The 20,217-nt window shown below is 40.4% G+C and overlaps 1 protein-coding gene and 1 long non-coding RNA gene across 32 annotated transcripts in view; both read left to right on the forward strand.

The window, feature by feature from the left end:
* TMCC1 (transmembrane and coiled-coil domain family 1) overlaps nt 1–20,217 on the forward strand; it is a 255,894-nt gene that overhangs the window by 30,409 nt on the left and 205,268 nt on the right. For 6 of the 31 annotated variants that reach the window (XM_077990385.1, XM_077990402.1, XM_077990406.1 and 3 more), the window contains exon 3: nt 8,802–8,894. The exons of 21 other annotated variants lie outside the window; for them this stretch is intronic. The gene's annotated coding sequence lies outside the window, so the exon portion shown is untranslated. Of the gene's footprint in view, nt 1–3,171; nt 3,455–8,659; nt 8,895–20,217 lie in introns of all 31 variants that reach the window. 4 more of the 31 variants (XM_077990388.1, XM_077990386.1, XM_077990407.1 and 1 more) reach the window with 2 other exon arrangements.
* On the forward strand, nt 387–11,213 carry LOC144339335 (uncharacterized). Its single transcript, XR_013414298.1, has 2 exons — nt 387–453; nt 10,385–11,213. It is a non-coding gene; the product is annotated as an uncharacterized LOC144339335 (long non-coding RNA).

A 20,217-nucleotide genomic window follows, 5' to 3' on the forward strand; every position in this document is an offset into this window, starting at 1 on the left:
TTGACTGCTCAGACCTAGTCCAGCTTTAAAATTTTGTCGCTGAAATAGGAGCCATACTTCGTATCAATCTGTTGAGGCCTATGTGGGCTCCCAACCTCGCTATAGACCTGTGTATGTGTGAAAAAAAGGGAAAATATAGTAAAAAGTATAGTGCCTTAGAATTCTTTTTACAAAACTGCACAAGGATGCAAGAGGTGGTAGCACTGTGATCGTTTTTAGAGAGAGCATGAACCTGATAACTTCTTTTGCATTCTTTGCATTGTTTCACAACTAGTTCTAGATAAAATAATTTTCTTTTTTGAGAACAAGGACATGGCATTTGGGGCATGTTGGGGATGGAGAGGATGTTGATTTGGTTCTTTCTTTTTCTAGCCTTATCTGGATGCCTTTTTTTTTTTTTTTTTTTTTTTTCTTGAGATAAGAGTCTCCCTCTGTCGCCCAGGGTGGAATACAGTGGTGTGATCTCGGCTCACTGCAACCTCCACCTCCGGGATTCAAGCACTTCTCCTGCCTCAGCCTCCTAAGTAGCTGAGATTACAGGCGCACGCCACCATGCCCAGCTAATTTTTGTATTTTTAGTAGAGACGGGATTTCACCATGTTGATCAGGCTGGTCTCGAACTCCTGACCTCAGGTGATCCGCCTGCCTCGGCCTCCCAAAGTGCTGGGATTATAGGCTGAGGCACTGTGCCTGGCCTCTCTGGGTGACTTATTGAGTGAGGATTGGTTCTGTTCTTTTTCCCCTTATTCTTTTATTCTGCCCTTTTCCCCTTTTTCTTTTCACCTTCTCAGTAGAATCTCAGGATTCAATCTCTGTGAGGCATGAAGTTTAGATTATAGAACAGAGTTGGGAGACTTGTTTTTCTTTTGATTTTTGAGGTACCAAAGCAAACTGCTTTACTTCTCCATGCTGGGTTATTTTTACTAAAAGAAAACAAAATCTTATTCATACATCACATGCTTTGGGATAATAAGGTAATTTGTTGGAACACTTAAAAAATTCATTATTTAAAATTAAGGTGTAATTTCCAGATCTTTTGATCCACAGTTGAAAGATGTATATATAGATTAATGGATTTTTACATATGCATACAACAGTGTATGGGTACAGTATAACCATGAATAAAGTAAAGGTATAGGACATTTTTATCCGCCTAGTAATTTAATTCCCTATGTCCCCTTCCAGTCAGTATCTTCTTTTTGAACACTTTGAGTGCTTTATTATTCATATGGAGAAGACAGTGAAAACAAATCTTGACATCTTTTAGGTTTCACCAGAATTGAATCTTAAATTCTATGATAATAATGTCTTAGCTGTAGAGAATAAGGCCTTTAGACTTTTAGAAATGGATATGGCAAAATTGTATTAAAATGCTTTCCTAATAAAATCCTAATCCAAGGTGCGGAGGCACTAGATTTACATTGATAAAGTGACACTGTTGTTTACCAGCGTGTGTATATTTTTCTGCATAGACTTTTCTGAAAGTTTTTGGGTTGTGAGAAAGTAGATTTATTTGGAAAGTTGTATGTAAGTAAGAAAATGGAACTTGTTTGGTCAGATGAGTGATGAGCTTGTTTCAGGTCTTTGAATTCTATTTTTCCTCCTATCTGTGCTATGTGTGACCCTGTGGATGAGGCCTAACCTCATTTGTTTCCATCTAATGTTTATTCAGGACCTCTTTTAAAATCTGAAACACTGTGTGTGAATCTTTTCAAAGTTCTGTGGTGCTATTTTAGCTCATCCCTTACTTTAGCTATTTATTATGTGTCTTGTTTCCTAATTTGTATATACACCTTTTATTTTAGAAGTTTTGGATTTACAGAAATACTGCAGATAGTACAGAGTACCTATATGCCATGCACCCATTTCTCCTATTAACATTTTGCTTTACAGCTTTTCTGAGATATATTTTACATACCTTAAACTTCATTTTTCTTAGTGTGCATTTCAGTGGTTTTTAGTGTATTCACAGAGCAGTACTACCATCACCACAACCTAATTCCAAAACATTTTCATCACCCCTAAAAGAAACCCTGTACTCATTGAGCAGTCATTCCACATTTCCACCCCACCTGCTCTATCCCTGCATAACTTCTAATCTATGTTCTGTTCCTAAGGATTTGCCTATTCTGGATGCTTCATATAAATGGAATGATACCATATGTGGTCTTTTGTGACTGGCTTCTTTCACTTAGCATAATTTCAAGGTTTATCCATTTTGTCGTAGCTTGTGTCAATACTTTGTTCTTTTTTATTGCCAAATAAGATTCCATTGTATGGAGAATATAGCGTGTTTTGTTTATCTTTTCATCAGTTGATGAACATTTACATTGATTCCATTTTTTGGCCGTTTTGAATAATGCTGTTATGAACGTTTATGTACAAGGTTTTGTGTGAACTATACATATGTACCTAGAAATGGAATTGCTAGGAAATATGGTAACTCTTTTATGTTTAACATTTTGAGGAACTGTAAGGCTGTTTTCCAAAAACAAACTGCTTGGGCCGTTTTACATTCCCACCAGCAGTGTATGAGGGTTCTAATTTCTACTCCTCTTAGGCCGGGCGCGGTGGCTCAAGCCTGTAATCCTAGCACTTTGGGAGGCCGAGACGGGCGAATCACGAGGTCAGGAGATCGAGACCATCCTGGCTAACACGGTGAAACCCCGTCTCTACTAAAAAATACAAAAAACTAGCCGGGCGAAGTGGTGGGCGCCTGTAGTCCCAGCTACTCAGGAGGCTGAGGCAGGAGAATGGCTAAACCCGGGAGGCGGAGCTTGCAGTGAGCTGAGATCCGGCCACTGCACCCCAGCCTGGGCGACAGAGCGAGACTCCATCTCAAAAAAAAAAAAAAAAAAAAAAAATTTCTACTCCTCTTAACTTGTTATACTTTGATTTTAGCTATCCTAGTGGGTGTGAAATGGTACCTCATTGTGGTTTTATTTGTATTTCCTTAATAACTAACAAGGTGAGCATCTTTTAATGTGTCTATTGGCCATTTGGATATTTTCTTTGGAGAAATGTTTATTTGAATTCTTTCCCTGTTTTTTAATAGGGAATATAATTATAATCTTAATGATATTTAAAGTCTTGTTTTAACAGTGAGATTATAAATCACTTGAAAGGTTCTTGCCATAAGTAATAATTCTTTCTTTTTTTTTTTTTTTTGAGATGGAGTCTTGCTCTGTCGCCAGGCTGGAGTGCAGTGGTGCGATCTTGGCTCACTGAAACCTCTGCCTCCTGGGTTTAAGCGATTCTCCTGCCTCAGCCTCCCAACTAGCTGGGACTACAGGTACACACCACCACACCCAGCTAATTTTTGTATTTTTAGTAGAGATGGGGTTCCACCATGTTGGCCAAGATGGTCTTGATCTCCTGACCTCATGATCTGCCTGCCTTGGCCTTCCAAAGTGCTGGAATTACAGGCGTGAGCCACTGCGCCCAGCTGCCGTAGGTAATAATTCTTTAATAATTATTTTGTGTTTCTGCTTACCTTCACTCTCCTTCCAATTTCTCAGAGCACTAAAAGAATATCATGGGCCGGGCGCGGTGGCTCAAGCCTGTAATCCCAGCACTTTGGGAGGCCGAGGCGGGTGGATCACGAGGTCAGGAGATCGAGACCATCCTGGCTAACATGGTGAAACCCCGTCTCTACTAAAAATACAAAAAACTAGCTGGGCGTGGTGGCGGGCGCCTGTAGTCCCAGCTACTCGGAGGCTGAGGCAGGAGAATGGCGTGAACCCGGGAGGAGGAGCTTACAGTGAGCCGAGATCGCGCCGCTGAACTCCAGCCTGGGAGACACAGCGAGACTCCGTCTCAAAAAAGAAAAAAAGAATATCATGCAGATCTTAGTCCCATAGTAACCACATTTGGTTTTTTTTCCCCCTTTTGTTACTTCATGTGAAAACAAAGATGGAAAAGCATGTTTGTTCAAATCCTGAATAGTCCATACGTTCCTAGGTTAGTGGAGTAAATGCTTTATTGTCTTTGGATTGTAAAAGTGGCTGGGTGTGGTGGCTTACGCCTGTAGTCCCAGCACTTTGGAAGGTCAAGGTGGGCGGATCACAAAGTCAGGAAATCGAGACCAGCCTGGCCAACATGGTGAAACCCCGTCTCTACTAAAAATACAAAAATTAGCTGGGTGTGGTGGCGGGCACCTGTAATTCCAGCTACTCCAGAGTCTGAGGCAGGAGAATCCTTTGGACTGGGGAGGGAGAGGTTGCAGTGAGCTGAGATCGCACCACTGCACTCCAGCCTGAGTGACAGGGCGAGACTCCGTCTCAAAAAAAAAAAAAAAAAAAGTAATGTGTTTGTTATGGAAAGTGCTTAGATAAGTATAATTCAGAAAGTTATAATTTCTCTGATAATTTTCAGTGATAGTAACATTTTGATGTGCACTGTAGACTCAGGTGCAAACATACATATATACACATATTTGTATCTTGATAGTAATGTATGTACTATTAACCCGTTTCCCCCCTACCCCATCTCTCCTGTACACTTCATAATATATTATGGATAAATTTCCACTCACGGGCTGGGCGCAGTGGCTCATGCCTGTAATCCCAGCACTTTGGGAGGCTGAGGTGGGAGGATTGCTTGAGCTCAGGAGTTTGAGACCAGCCTAGGCAATAGAGACCCCATCTCTATTAAAAAAAAAATTTCCTCTCACTTAATATTTTATTGAGTTTGATTTTGACACTGAGGTATGAAACATCTATATTTATATGTAGGTGGTTCTCAGTAAGGAGTAGTTGATTCCTGAGGGTAGAGGGTGGAAAATATTGAACTCTTTTTGTTTTTTGAGACGGAGTCTTGCTCTGTCGGCCAGGCTGGAGTGCAGTGGCTGGATCTCAGCTCACTGCAAGCTCCACCTCCCGGGTTTACGCCATTCTCCTGCCTCAGCCTCCCGAGTAGCTGGGACTACAGGCGTCCACCACCTCGCCCGGCTAGTTTTTTGTATTTTTAGTAGAGACGGGGTTTCACCGTATTAGCCAGGATGGTCTCGATCTCCTGACCTCGTGATCTGCCCATCTCGGCCTCCCAAAGTGCTGGGATTACAGGCTTGAGCCACCGCGCCCAGCCTGAACTCTTTAACATATATATTTTTAAAATTTTTGAATATTTGTGTTAGATTAAATAAACTATCAGTAATTATTATTATTATTATTATTTTTTTTTGAGACGGAGTCTCGCTCTGCCGCCCAGGCTGGAGTGCAGTGGCCGGATCTCAGCTCACTGCAAGCTCCGCCTCTGGGTTCACGCCATTCTCCTGCCTCAGCCTCCCGAGTAGTTGGGACTACAGGTGCCCGCCACCGCGCCCGGCTAGTTTTTTGTATTTTTTAGTAGAGACGGGGTTTCACCGTGTTAGCCAGGATGGTCTCGATCTCCTGACCTCGTGATCCGCCCGTCTCGGCCTCCCAAAGTGCTGGGATTACAGGCTTGAGCCACCGCGCCCGGCCTAACTATCAGTAATTATTTTCTTCTTTGCTTTATGTCATGAAACCCTTGCTTTGGTGCCCAAAACAGGTTTTTTCAGTTATCATTGGCGATTGATAGATCAAAAATTATACAATTACACTGATGTAGTGAGATAAGTTGCCATGTAGCTTCCTAGTCATGGAGGCTACATTATGGTATGCTAGTGATTACTGGGAAATTTTTAAGTTTAAACATATATTTATTGAGCACCATGTCAGGCACTATGAAGAGGGAACCATTAATTGAGCAGAGTCCTAGATATGTTTATTTTTTAGGCAGAGAACAGAAGAGAGGCCGTATCAAATTAGAACAAGAAAGTCAAAAGGTAGATTTCCTAGACCATGAATTCATGTATATACGTGTGTGTGTGTGTGTGTGTGTGTGTGTGTGTGTGTGTGTGTGTTTTGAGACAGGGTTTCTCTCTGTTGCCCAGGCTGGAGTGCAGTGGTGAGATCATGGCTCACTGCAGCCTTGGCTTGCCAGGCTCAAGCAATCCTCCCACCTCACCCTCCCAAGTAGTTGGGACTATAGGGACATGCCACCATGCCCACCTAATTGTTGTATTTTTTGTAGAGATGGGGTCTTGCTATGTTGCCCAGGCTGTTCTCAACCTCCTGGCCTGAAGTGATCCTCCTACCTCAGCATCCCAAAACAAAGTGCTGGGATAACAGGTGTGAGCTATCACACCCAGCCTGAATTCATTTTTTATAGTTTATCTCATACTTCAGTTGTTTGTCTTTCTGTGTTTGCTTCATAGTGACTTATGTGTTTAAATAAGTTTAAGCAATAAAAACTTCTACATATTTAAAAAATGTTTCTATAGTGAAAAGGAATGTGACTTTGAGATACCACATTTTTCTCCTTGAGTAAGATTTACGTGTGGTTATTGGAGTAGATTGAGAATTTTGCAATGTTTGTGTCAAAATGAAGGAAATTATATATGAGCAAGTCAAAATCTTGAGAATTTTTAACTATAGCCTACAAGATTCTTTTTGTTCCTTCATATTATTTTTCTATTAATCATGTACTATGTTTATATTAATTGCTTCAACAGTTTGAGAAGCAGTAATAAAAAACACATTTTATAGATAATCTGAGGTAATCACTTATTTAAAATGAAAAGTTATTAAAACTATCGGAAGAAATCTTAAATTTGACCTATGCCTATAAATAAGAAAGTGTTTTTTCCAGCAAATATGTTGGGGATCAGGGGGAAGTCAGGCAAAACATATTCAGGGTTTGTACGTTTTAATCCTTTTATTTTCTCAGCTTCTTGATCTTCATATGTGCTTGCAGATGTTAAAATGTGAGGACACTGAAAAAAAATTTTTTTTGATCCTGAGTACAGAAAACATTTTATAAGAAAAAATAATGGCCATGTGCAGTGGCTCATGCCTGTAATTCCAGCACTTTGGGAGGCTGAGGCGGGTGGATTGCTTGAGCTCAGGAACTTGAGACCAGCCTGGGCAACCTGACAAAACCCTGTCTCTACCAAAAATACAAAAAATTAGCTGGACGTGGTGGCATGCACCTGTGGTTCTAGCTACTCAGGAGGCTGAGGTGGGAGGCTCACTAGAGTCCAGGAAGCAGAGGTTGCGGTGAGCTGAGATTGTGCCACTGCACTCCAGCCTGAGTGACAGAGTGACACTGTCTCAAAAAAAAAAAAACCAAAAAATATGTAAAATGGGAAATTATACTAGAAATGATCTTTAAGGTTCCTGTAATTCTGTGACTGTTTCTAATTTTTCAGTATGTCTTGAAGCTGTTTTAATAGTTTGCTGCGATATGGAGGATGGTGTTCAGAAAGTTGTGTTAGCATTGTAAAACTTCCCTTCATTTAGAGGGACACCTGTGGTAGAGTAGTCAAGAGTGTAAGTTCCAGCTTTTCTGCCTGCTGGCTGTGTGACCTTCAGCATGCCATTTAGGCTCATTTTTCTCATCTGTAAAATGTGAAATAACAGCAAGTACCTCACAGGATTATTGTGAGGATCAATTGAGATAATGTGTTAAGAGTTACTTGGACATGGCCGGGTGCAGTGGCTCACACCTGTAATCCCAGCACTTTGGGAGGCCGAGGGAGGTGGATCACGAGGTCAGGAGATTGAGACCATCCTGGCTAACACGGTGAAACCCTGTTTCTACTAAAAAAAATACAAAAAATTAGCCAGGCCTAGTGGTGGGTGCCTGTAGTCCCAGCTACTCGGCAGGGTGAGGCAGGAGAATGACGTGAACTTGGGAGGCGGAACTTGCAATGAGCGCATCACTGCACTCCAGCCTGGGTGACTCCATCTCAAAAAAAAAAAAAAAAAAAGTTACTTGGACAGTACAAAGTACTATACAAATGCAAGGTTATATATAAAAAGAGGTATCTAAATCTATGAAGAATAGTAGTTTCATATTAGCTTTTCTCTTTAATTATTGATTCTTTCTGCTTCCTGTATGTTTTGTTTATAATTAGACTTAGTTGGTTATTTTCTTTTCAATTGTCAGATCAAGCAGAAAACTGAGTGACAAGAACCTCCCTCATAGATGTTAAGGTTGTTGTGTCTAGGGTCATGAGAAACACCTGCAGTGTCATTCAGAGTGAGATTTAAGATACTGCCGCCATTTGCCTACACAGGTGCCTGGCATTTCCTTTAACACGTTCTTTTAAGAAAGTTTTTTTTTTTTTTTTTTTTAAAAGGCTAATACCTATACTGTACTTATTGCATAGCAGGTCCTGTTTTAAGCACTTTACACTTAATTCTCACAATGACTCTGAGAATAGGTACTATTGTAACCTGTGAGGAAATTAAGGGTTAGCAAATTGGTTGTGGTGGTTGGTGTGCTGCAGTGCTTTAAAACTTTTTCTTTAGTGCAGAGCTCAAGCACTCTGTTATGGTTATGCTTCATATATTGCATTACTATATCTTTGCAAAAAATTAACTTCTGTATGCTTTTAGCAAAAAGTTATTGTAAATTTTATTTATTTGAGATAAGGTCTTGCTATGTTGCAGCAACTGCTGGTCTCAAGAAATCCTCCTGCCTCAACCTCTAGAGTAGCTGAAACTATAGGCATGCACCCACACCTGGCTCTGTAAATTTTATCTTCATGTCTCTGGAAGACACAGTAACTTTTGGATAAGTAAAGTTTCAGGAGTAGTGTTTCTTATTGTTGTTTGTTTGTTTTTTGAGACAGGGTTGGAGTGCAGTGGCACCATCTCGGCTCATTGCAACCTCCGCCTCCCGGGCTCAAGTGATCCTCCCACCTCAGCCTTCTGAGTAGCTGGGACCACAGGCACATGCCACCACGCCTGACTAATTTGTTCTGTTTTTGGTAGAGACGGGGTTTCACCATGTTGCCCAGGCCGGTCTCAAACACCTGAGCTCAAGCAATCCACCCGCCTCAGCCTCCAAAGTTCTGGGAATTACAGGTAGGAGCCACCATGTATCACCCCATCCCCCTACCACCCCCCCCACCCTTTTTTTTTTTTTTTCTAAGCAAGCTAACACAGCACAGGAGTATTGTTTTTGTTCAACTCTGAGTTAGAAAAATTTGGAACAAATAAATGATAGGTGTTGGTTAGACAAACTAAACAACAATTTAGGTGTTGTTTCCTAAAATCCCTATTTTCTCAATTATAAGAGGCATACCTCTTTGCATTTTAAGTTTTGAAATTGTGTGCATCTAATATGGTAGTATTTCTCTTCAAAAGGCTGTTATTAAAGGTATGCCTTTTAATCAGTTGATGAGGTCTAGAATCAAGAAATTACATTAAGGCCGGGCACAGTGGCTCATGTCAGTAATCCCAGCACTTTGGGAGGCTGAGTTAGGTGGATCATTTGAGTGCAGTTGGCGATCATTTGAGTGCAACATGACGAAACTCCATCTCTACAAAAAATACAAAAATTAGCCAGATGTGGTGGCGCACATCTGTAGTCCCAGCTACTTGAGAGGCTGAGGTGGGAGGATCACTTGAAGCCTGGGAGGCACAGGTTGCAATGAGCAGTCACTCCAGTGCACTTCAGCCTAAGTGACAGACCGAGACCTTATCTCAAAAACTTATTTTTTAGTTTACATCCACTATCAATGTGCTAGTCTTGGCCACTATACATACTGCACTTTTTTAGTATTGACAGCTAAATTTTCTTTTGGCTAGCTAAGATTGGTATTACTACAGATTCTGAGACTTAATTTTGTATACTCTGTAAATACACCTGATGTCAGTAATTTAAGCATACCCTTGGAATAACCTTGTTTGGCAGACATACCTGAATGTGTGTTTTGAGCTAGGGAATCTGGGAGTGGCCAACCCTTGTCTGTGAGGAACATCTGGGCCCCATTCCATTACGTGGAACATCGGTTGTACAGGGGATCGGCCTGTATAGGGGATCAAGACCCTGAGTTTTGGGGTAAATGAAGGTTGTCAGGTGGAGGTCCTTAAGGGGAGGGTTTTAAGTGAAAAAGCTATATAAACTGCATGCTGTTTGCAAGCAGTTGTGGTTTTTCTGCCCAGTCCGCTGCCACTGGGCAGTATAGATATGTTGTCCAGCCTGCCATCACTGCACTGTAGTTAAGGTGGATGTCTTGTCCAGCCTGCTGCCACTGGGCTGTATGTAAGGAGGTTCTTCTGTCCAGCCCATGCTACATGACTCTCTCCCCTGTAGGTAAGCCCCTAATAAAATCCCATGTTTTATCTGGGTGTGGTGGCTCATGCCTGTAATCCCAGCACTTTGGGAGGCTGAGGTGGGTGGATCACTTGAGGTCAGGAGTTCGAGACCAGCCTGACCAACATAGTGAAACCCCCCCTCTACTAAAAATAAAAAAAAAATTAGCTAGGTTTGGTGGCATATGCCTGTAGTCCCAGCTACTTGGGGGGCTGAGGCAGGGGAATTGCCTGAACCTGGGAGGCAGAGGTTGCAGTGAGCCGAGATCGTGCCATTTCACTCCAGCGTAGGTGAGGGAGCAAGATTATGTCTCAAAAAAAAAAAAAAAATCCCATGTCTCATGTGCTGATTCTGGGTCTCTTCGTTGGCCTCTTGAACCTGTTGCCATCCCTATTGAGGTTAATAAGGTTTAGGCACAACCCATTCACTCTTCTTTTTAGACTCCGTAAAAGAATTTCTTCACTCAGAGACAGAAGTACCTCATCTACATGTTTTTCTAATTTAGTGAATCAGCTAGTTGAGGAGGAAAGTTAGGTAATTTCATTGGAGATTGGACCGGAGTTAAAACTTGAAAGCCCAAGGCCACTTAATCTTTATTGGAGAAATTCATGACATTGTATAACATTGTTTTATTTTGAGAACCAATTCTTAACTTTCTTAACTGTTGTTTTTCGTTGCTCATAAGTGTTTGAAATCCCGTTTGACATTTAATGCATTATTCGTTGATTCATAGTTTTGAATTTGGAACTTAGAAAACCTGAATTGTAGGTCCTAGAGCAATGTTTTTGAAAAAAGAAATACTGATAGTAGATTTCCTGGAAGTTGTTGCAATGGAATTCTGACACTACTGGGAGTTAACATAGATTTTGTAGGTTAAGGTCACAGTCCCCCACAAGACTATCCTCACTTAAGACACCAGCCACAAATTTGGAGGTCCCTTTGCTACCTGTGCTCCTGACCACTGGCTACCTATGCAGGAGTTCCCATGATCCATTCAGGTTCAGAAATTCACTAGAATGATTCATAGTGCTCGGGAAAGTGCTACACACTACTTAAAATTACAATTGTATTATCCTGAATATTCCCCACTAATATTTTTTTAAAACTTTATTTTGAAATGATTGTAGATTGACAGAAAGTTGCAAAAATAGCACAGAGTCCCTTGAATCCTTCCCCTAGCTTCCCCCAGTGTTGGCATCTTATGTAACTGTAGTATAATATCGAAACCAGGAAATTGACATTGGTATAGTATTACTAAACTTTTTTGCTAAGTCATTTGGCCATTTTGGAATCTGAAGAACCAGTGTTTTCTTTAACTCTCGTTACTTCTCTAGAAATGTTTATCTTTTCCTAAATCTCTAATTTGTGATACTGCAGCTTCTGTTTAAAACAGGAGCTTACATTTTCCATTCATTTACCTTTTTAAAAAATGAATTAAATATCTACTATTTTTATGACTTAAGAAAAATTATTGAAACATCACTGAGAACTGTTTGCTTACCATCAAAATGGGCAATTTCCCTAGACAACCATATCCATACTCAGGCTTTAGAATAGTCACTGTGAAATCATGTGGGTTTTTTTTTTTGTTGTTGTTGTTTTTAGGCCAAGGAAGCTATCCAAGAATTTTGTGAATGAGGCTGAGAATTTACCTTGCCAGAATTCATGGGGAAGATGTGTTTCTTGTTTTGTGTGGTCAAAGAGGGTTTTTCATCCAAACGTTGCCCTCATTTCTTCTCCTTTTTCTGCTGAGTTTTTTTTTTTCTTTTGATTTTTTAGGTGTCTAGAGACATTAACTTCTTTAAATGTTATTTTTTGGTAGAGTTTTATTTTTAATGATTTATCTTGGGATAAGTTGAGTAAGAGATTCAGATTTCAAGACAAACCAGGAATGATTTGTCTTTGCTTTGGGACTTGACATGAAATATTAAGAAAATGAGATATTAAGAAAAACTCAACAAGGTGTTAAGAAAAACTCAAAAAACTAATTTATAGTTTTGTTATGAAAGCTACAATCAGACATTCTTAGATTGCTTTATTTTATTCAATGGAGTTTGAGTTTTTGATGGTTTCTTCATGTAAATAGGAAGCCACCAGAAGAAGACCTGTCCTAAGTAAACTTCATTATCTTAGCTAAAGGGACCTTGACAAAGAAAATTTAGTATGGTGAAGATCATGGTGATAGGAGTTTGACCTAGTGGTGAATGTTTTGTGATTGCCGGCAACTGAACTTTGACTTAGGCAGTCTGGACCATATCTGATGATGCTTGAGCATGGTTCATGCATTTGTTCATTCACGCAACACCTTTTTATTGGGTCACCTAGGCAATGGGATATTATGTGGAGCAAAAACTGCTCTGATACCCTTCCCCCATGGAACTTAGGGTCTGGCGGAGAAGACAGAAATGTTAAATTAAGTGTTTAAATTACACCTGTGACAGTGGCATAAGAGTAGGTATTGGGTAATACTTACATTAGTGAGATTTGACCAGATTAGAGAAGGCATCCTCAATAAATGATACTTGTGCTATGATCTGAAGGAGGAGTAGATGTTAACTTGGCAAAGAAAGAGGTGGGAGATGGTTGTCCAGACAGAAGAAACAGCAAGTGCAGAGGCCGTGTGGTAGAAGTGAGAATGGTGAAATGAAAGACCTAATTAAGGCTAGCGTGGCTTAAGCAGTGAGAGTTAGAGAGAAAAAGATCATGGTTTGAAGTGAAGAGAGAGGCCTATCCTTGTTAAGTTTTTTATAGGTCATGTTAAGAAGTTTTTGCCATTTTTCTAAGTATCCTAAGAGGAATAAGCAGCCATTAAAGGGTTTTTAAGCAAGAAAGGACACAGTCAGATTTTCTCTTTTTTTTTTTTTGAGATGGAGTCTCACTCTGTTGCCCAGGCTGGAGTGTGGTGGCGTGATCTCGGCTCACTGTAACTTCTGCCTCCCAGGTTCGAGCGATTCTGCTATCTCAGCCTCCTAAGTAGCTGGGATTACAGTTGTGTGCCATGACGCCAGGCTAATTTTTGTATTTTGGGTAGAGACGGGGTTTCACCATGTTGGCCAGGCTGGTCTTGAACTCATGACCTCAAGTGATCCACCCACCTCAGCCTCACAAAGTGCTGGGATGTGAGCCACTACACCCAGCAGATTTGCTTTTTTGATAAGAACACTCGACTGAAATGCAAAGAATGGCCCGAAGGGGTACCAGAGTGGATGTAGGGGTATTGGTTAGGAATTTAGTTGTCCATGTGATAGGTAAGGATGACTCACTTAGAGTTGTGTTGGTGAAGAGGATAGAAAGGCATTAATTTAAGAATATTTAGAAGATATAGTCAGCAGAACTTGATGATGGGTAGAATATGAAGTGGAGAAGAGAGGAGTCCTAGATTTCTGATTTAAGTAACTTAGTGCTCTTCACTGACAAAAGGAATGCTGAAGGAAGACAGGTTTTTTTTTTTTTTTTTTTTAGGGGAAGATCATGATTTAGGTTTTAGATGTATCGATCTTCAGGTATGTTTTGATGGCAGCCAAAAAGAGGAGATAATGCATTGCTTAGATTCAGATATATCCTCTTATTTTGTTTAGTTTGATATTATTTTATTGATTTTTATTTTTGAGGTGGGGTGTGCATATTCACTCTGTTGCCCAAGCTGGAATGCAGTGGCTCAATCATAGCTCACTGCAGCCTAGACCTCCTGGGCTCAAGCAATCCTCTTGCCTTAGCCTCCTTAGTAGCTAGGACTACAGATGTGTGTCACCATGCCTGGCTAATTTTTTTAAGTTTATTTTTTAGTGGAGGCAGGGCCTTACTGTTCCCTAGGCTGGTCTTGAACTCCTGGGCTCAAGCAATCCTCTTGCCTTGGCCTTCTAAAGGGCTGGAATTACAGGTGTGAGCCATCATGCCTGGCCATTTTATTCTTAAGATACCAGTAAATACATATGTAGAAACTGATTTTTCATAGGGGTATGCTTACAGGTACTATCCCTATCCTTTAGATTTTTGTATTTGTTTATATACTGCAGTGTATGCTACAGTTTTTTGTGTGTTTTTTTTTTTTCTTTTCTTTTTTTTGAGCAACAAGGTCTTGCTCTGTTGCCCAGGCTAGAGTGCAGTGGCACAATCATAGCTCAGTGTACCCCAGTTTTAACCAAAGAATAGGTACTAAAAAATACTTTATGAATGATTGAATCAGTAATTGTAGTGCTTCCCAGAAATGCTGTTTCCTTGCCCATGTTTCTTGTGTGTTGGCAAATAATTAAGGATGCATTATTAATGGACACTTGGAGTGGTTAATAATATACTCCTCCTACCAATAATCTCCTCTCTTCCCATAAGCCTTCTATTTTTGTTCTAGAATTTTATAAAATGTTAAGACCAAAATGACCTCACTACTCAGAAATGTGTCATCTAATAGAGTCAACATGGACAGAAAGTTAAAAATTGAAAACAAAATAGGCATTGTTTGGCCTTGAGCTGTATTGTTCTTTATGCTAGCTGGTTTATGATTTTTTTAAAAACTCTTTTCTTCAGTTTTTAAAATTGGGGTAACACATAACATAAAATTTACCATCTCAACCATTTTTAAGGGCACGGTTGAGTGGTATTAAATATATTCATAATGTGTAACCATCAGGACCAGCCATCTATATAGCTCTTTTTGTCTTGTAAAACCAAAACTCTCTCTTTGTGGTTGGCTTATTTTATTAGCATAATGTCTGTCCTCAAGGTTCATCTACGTTGTTGTATACTGCAGAATTTTCTTCCCTTTTTTTTTTTTTTTTTTTTCTTTGAGACGGAGTCTCACTCTGTCACCCAGGCTGGAGTGCAGTGGCGTGATCTTGGCTCACTGCAACTTCTGCCTCCCAGGTTCAAGCAATTCTCCTACCTTGGACTTCTGAGTAGCTGGGATTACAGGTGCGTGCCACCACATCCAACTAATTTTTGTATTTTGAGTAGAGACAATGTCTTACCATTTTGGCCAGGCTGATCTCGAACTCCTGACCTCAAATGATCCACTTCCCTCAGCCTCCTGGAGTATTGAGATTACAGGCATGAGACACTGCACCTGGTCACCACTTTGTTTTTTCTTTTTTCAGGCAGGGTCTCATGCTGTTGCCCAGGTTGGAGTACAGTGGCACAATCAGGGTTCACTGCAGATTGACTTTCCAGGCTCAAACAATCCTCCTGCCTCAGCCTCCCAAGTAGCTGGGACTACAGGCCTGTGCAACCACACCTGGCTAATTTTTCTTGAATTTTTAGTGGAGACAAGGTCTTATTATGTTGCCCAGGCTGGCCTTGAACTCCTTAGTTTAAGCAATCCTCCTGCCTCAGTCTCCCAAAGTGCTGGGATTATGGGCGTGAGCCACCGCGCCCGGCAATTTTTTTCCCTTTTAAGGCTGAATGACATTCCATTCATAAGGCTGAATGCAGCAAAATGTATATGCTGCATTTTGCCTATTCATCTATACTGCTGTGAGGGTGTATGGGTATCTCTTTGAGGCCTTGCTTTGAATTATTTTGTATATGTACCCAGAAGTAGAATTGCTAGATTAGGTGATAATTCTAATTTTAATTTTTTGGGAACCACCATACTATTTTCCACAGTGGCTGTACCATTTTACATTCCCATCAGCAATGCACAAAGATTCCAATTTCTGCACATCATTACCAACACTAAACTTTCTGTTTTCCTTATAGTAGCCATCCTAATGTTTGTGGTTTATAATTTGATTAAAATATCATATCTGAATATTTTCTTACTCTTTTAATCTTTGAAAATTAAAATAGACTGAATTTTTGTTACATTGTCTTTAATAACTAAGTTGCTTGCCTTTTTACTAAGCAAATGTTTTTTTGAAGGGATTTATGTGACAGTCTTTTTCTTTTTACCCTGCTGGAAGTCTCATCCACTCAACTGACGGCTTTATTTTTCTTTCCTCAAAAGCTAGAACTAAGCCTAAGGGAAGGAAAGGAGTATACACTGGAGCCAAAGGCTGGTGCTACCTAGGCCTGTGGGGTGTGCATATTCAGAAGCTCTGCAGTTGGTTGGCCTGGATCTGTCAAAACATGTTTGGATAGCTCTGGCTGTGTACTGATTTATTTATGTGCTTCTGAGTGGTAACCCTGGGAATGAATACATTATGACTATTTGTTGGGAATAGGCCCCCCAAAATCTGGCCATAAACTGGCCCCAAAACAGGCCATAAACAAAATCTCTGCAGCACTGTGACATGTTCATGATGACTGTAACCCCGTGCCAGAAAGAGGGCAAGGAACACCTGGCCCACCCAGGGTGGAAAACTGCTTAAAGGCATTCTTAAACCACAAACAATAGCATGAGCGATCTGTGCCTTAAGGACATGCTCCTGCTGCGGATAACTCGCCGATCCCATCCCTTTATTTTGGCCCATCCCTTCATTTCCTATAAGGGATACTTTTAGTTAGTCTAATATCTATAGAAACAATGCTAATGACTGGCTTGCTGTTAATAAATACATGGGTAAATCTCTGTTCGGGGCTCTTAGCTCTGAAGGCTGTGAGACCCCTGATTTCCCACTTCACACCTCTATATTTCTGTGTGTGTGTCTTTAATTCCTCTAGCTTCGCTGGGTTAGGGTCTCCCCAACCAAGCTGGTCTCCACAACTATTGTTTGGAAAACTGTTGTATAGATTGCTGGGGAAGAAAAACTCAGAGAAGCCCCACTGTTGAACAGGTTGTAAATTTACTGGTTTAATCTTCTGTGAATGTGTTTCAGAGATTAAGCCTTTTCCTGATCTCAGCAGGCAAATTCTAATATTTTGGATGCAAGTTATTTCACAGAAGGGACTCTGTGGTAGGAAGAGAGAATGTGAAATTAAATATCTATGTCTTAGGTCTGGCGTAAATAGATACTGTTAATATCAGTGTGTTGGGTATAAAATAATCTCTCTTCTGGTTTCAGGAAAGCATAGAGAAAAAAACTAAGATTCTTTTCTAATTTTTATTGACCCAGCTGAAATAGTGTAATGTCTTGCATTTTTAAGGCACTTAACTATTTGTTTAGTTGAATTGTTTGAAAGGATGGAAGAGAATAGGACCTTCCATATTTGAACAGTATAGGTAGAAGAACATGAATTGATGGAGGTGGTAGTATCCTTCCCCATTTTTTTTCTATCAGGATTTAGACTCCTACAGATTTTGTATCTTAAGAAAGAAATGCAGACATGTTGATAAAATACTAAGAGTTTTCAAATGATACCTAATCTAAATGTTAATTGAAATAGAATTCACAACAAACCTGCTCATGTAATGCTGAACCTAAAATAAAAGTTTAAAATAAATTTATGCATAAAAAGTAAAAAAAAGAAAGAAATATAATTTATAATCTTGAATTAAATGTAGTCCCCTTCAGTGGATGCACACACATACATATATACCATGTATATATGTATGTGTGCGTGTATGTAGAGATACCTTTTTTTTTTTTTTTTTGAGACGGGGTCTTGCCCTGTCACCCAGGCTGGAGTACAGTGGCGTGATCTTGGCTCACTGCAAGCTCTGCCTCCTGAGTTCATGCCATTCTCTTGCCTCAGCCTCCTATGAGTAGCTGGGACTACAGGTGCCCGCCGCCACCCCTGGCTAATTTTTTGTATTTTTTTAGTTGAGACAGGGTTTCACCTTGTTAGCCAGGATGGTCTCGATCTCCTGACCTCGTGATCCTCCCGCCTCGGCCTCCCAAAGTGCTGGGATTACAGGTGTAAGCCACCACGCCCAGCTGAGATCCTTTTTTTTTTTTTTGAGAGTCTCGCTCTGTTGCCCAGGTTGGAGTGCAGTGGTACGATCTCTGCTCACTGCACCATCTGCCTCTTGGGTTCAAGCGATTCTCATGCCTCAGCCTCCCAAGTAGCTGAGATTACAGGCAAGAGCTACCACACCCAGCTTTTTGTACTTTTATTAGAGGTGGGGTTTCACCATGTTGGCCAAGCTGGTCTCGAACTCCCGACCTCGGGTGATCCGCCCACCTGGGCCTCCCAAAGTGTTGGGATTACAGGTGTGAGCCACTGCATCCAGCCGATGTAGAGATACTTAACAAATAAGCGCACTAGTCTAATCTTTATTAAATCTTGCTCTGTTAAATTTACTTTATGATCATGATGTGATACATTTTTAATAGTAGTAGTAGCAGTAAGAAAAAGTTAAAGTAGCTCTTAGTATTCTTTTGTGCCAGATTGTATATTAAGTGCCTTCCATGTATATATTGTGTCATTTGTTCTTTACAATAAGATTATAGAATGGGCAATACTTTTATCTCCATTTTGGAAATCGAGTAATTTACTCAAGGACCAACGATTAGTAGAGGAGCGAGCCATAGTAGCAGAATATTTCTATGATGTAGGAAGTCAGGTCATAAGAGGAATGAAGGTAGGGGAGGATTAGATTTGAAGAGAGTTAAGTGTGAAATAGTCCTTCATGAGAATATGGGAGTGAATAGACTAGAGAAACATAGATTACAGAATAGAATCAAATGCTCATTTGAGGTTAGTGGACATGAATTTAAAGTTTCATTGGTTGGCACGGCTTTGTATATTTTCTTGTACTTTCAACGGTACAGTGTACTTTCAACTGTAAGGGTTCAGGTGTGGAATCAGAGTTAGATTGGCAGGATTGGGGTTTTGCCAATTGTTTAAGTAAAGGAGAAGGCCAAGGAAGCTAAGGGTGTGCAAGGGAATGTTTATAATGATGGTTCATATAATCTAAGCTAGGGGACTTATTTTAGGAGAAGGGGTTAAATAGAATGGAAGTGGAGTTATTTTTATCCTGTATATATTCACTCTTTTCAACAGATGGTCCTAGAACAATTGGAGATTCATAAGCACACAAAGAACCTCAACCCTTACCTCACACCAGACACAAAAATTAACTTCAAATAAATCATAGGCCTAACTTGAAGAGCTAAAACCATACAACTCCAGAAAGTTTTTGTCAGAAAGAAAATAGAGGAGAAAATCTTAGTGACCTTGGGGTAGGCAAAGATTTCTTTTCTTTTTTTTTTTTTTTTTTTGAGACGGAGTCTCGCTCTGCTGCCCAGGCTGGAGTGCAATGGCCAGATCTCAGCTCACTGCAAGCTCCGCCTCCCGGGTTCACGCCATTCTCCTGCCTCAGCCTCCCGAGTAGTTGGGACTACAGGCAGCCGCCACCTCGCCCGGCTAGTTTTTGTATTTTTTAGTAGAGACGGGGTTTCACCGTGTTAGCCAGGATGGTCTGGATCTCCTGACCTCATGATCCGCCCACCTCGGCCTCCCAAAGTGCTGGGATTACAGGCATGAGCCACCACGCTCGGCCTGAACATTCTTAATAGGCTAGGATTCATAATCTAGCTTTGCTCTTCAGACAGATTGTCCTCTAGATATGTTGAGCCTTGTAGACATCCTTTCCCTCTTTCACCTTTTAAATTTCATTTTCAAAAAGGAACAGGATATTTCTTTGGAATAACAAAGGGGTCTAATTTTTGGGTCACAGGTAACATCAAAAAAGGAAGTATTTTGAGAATGAAGAGCTTTAATTCTTACTAGTTCAGCAGTTAAGTTAGAAAACTAAAATAAAGGATTCAGTTCTCCATCAGCTGCCTGCCTAGACCAGATTTTGGATTTCAGATCAAAAGATGCAGACTACAAATAGTGTTAGAATCAAGGCAGAATGACCTAGCACCTTTCTTGCGGTTACCCTTCACGAATGGTGAGGGAAGATGGGAGAGGCAGGGAAGACAAGGCGAAAACTACTAGTGCAAACTCTGAATTTAATTTGTACATTCCTGAAAACAAAGGTAAGAAAAAAAAAACACCTAATGTTGGGCATTGTTAGAATTTATTCCTGCATATGTATCATATACCTAGGATTTGTAGGTTTCAAACATTTAATTATTTTTCTCAGTTTTACCCAAAAGACCCCCGTCTGTGTGGATGCCAGATGGAATACTAGTCCACACTTTGTACGTTTCTTTCTGTATCTCCATTCACTCCTGAAATCATGGCAGTGTTTTTCCACCTATAATATTATTATTTCTAGATTTTTTAGCTTTTTATACATTGCTAGATTTTGTAGATTGTTGGTAGATA

The sequence above is a fragment of the Macaca mulatta genome, chromosome 2 (genome assembly GCF_049350105.2).
Source record: "Macaca mulatta isolate MMU2019108-1 chromosome 2, T2T-MMU8v2.0, whole genome shotgun sequence".
NCBI classification, from domain to species: Eukaryota; Metazoa; Chordata; class Mammalia; order Primates; family Cercopithecidae; genus Macaca; species Macaca mulatta.